This window comes from Bison bison, unplaced genomic scaffold, assembly GCF_000754665.1.
Source record: "Bison bison bison isolate TAMUID 2011002044 unplaced genomic scaffold, Bison_UMD1.0 scf7180017864213, whole genome shotgun sequence".
NCBI classification, from domain to species: Eukaryota; Metazoa; Chordata; class Mammalia; order Artiodactyla; family Bovidae; genus Bison; species Bison bison.
Window position 1 is genome coordinate 9,021,852 of NW_011494785.1, and position 506 is coordinate 9,022,357.

A 506-nucleotide genomic window follows, 5' to 3' on the forward strand; every position below is an offset into this window, starting at 1 on the left:
TATCTACTCTGCATATTATAAATGACACAGAGGAAATCATTCTGTGCCCAGACCATGACCACAGTTTCTAGACTGTGCCTCCACTGTAGGCTGTGTCTCCTGTACACATTTTTAAACTCACAATGCTTTTTTTTAATTTGAAGTTTCCTATGGGTACACATTTCAGTGGACACTTAATATTAGGTAACAAGAGCTGTTTTCATTATGTGTTTTCATACTGTTGGAAATGTTAGATTTTAAAAAAAACCATGAAATAGTGAACACTGAAAAATTGTTGCAGACAAGGAAATGAAAGGACTCAGAGAAGGTTCAGTTCAGTTCAGTTCAGTTCAGTCGCTCAGTCGTGTCTGACTCTTTGCAACCCCATGAATCACAGCACGCCAGGCTGACCTGTCCATCACCAACTCCCGGAGTTCACTCAGACTCACATCCATCAAGTCAGTGATGCCATCCAGCCATCTCATCCTCTGTCGTCCCCCTTCTCCCTCCTCGCCCCCAACTCCCCT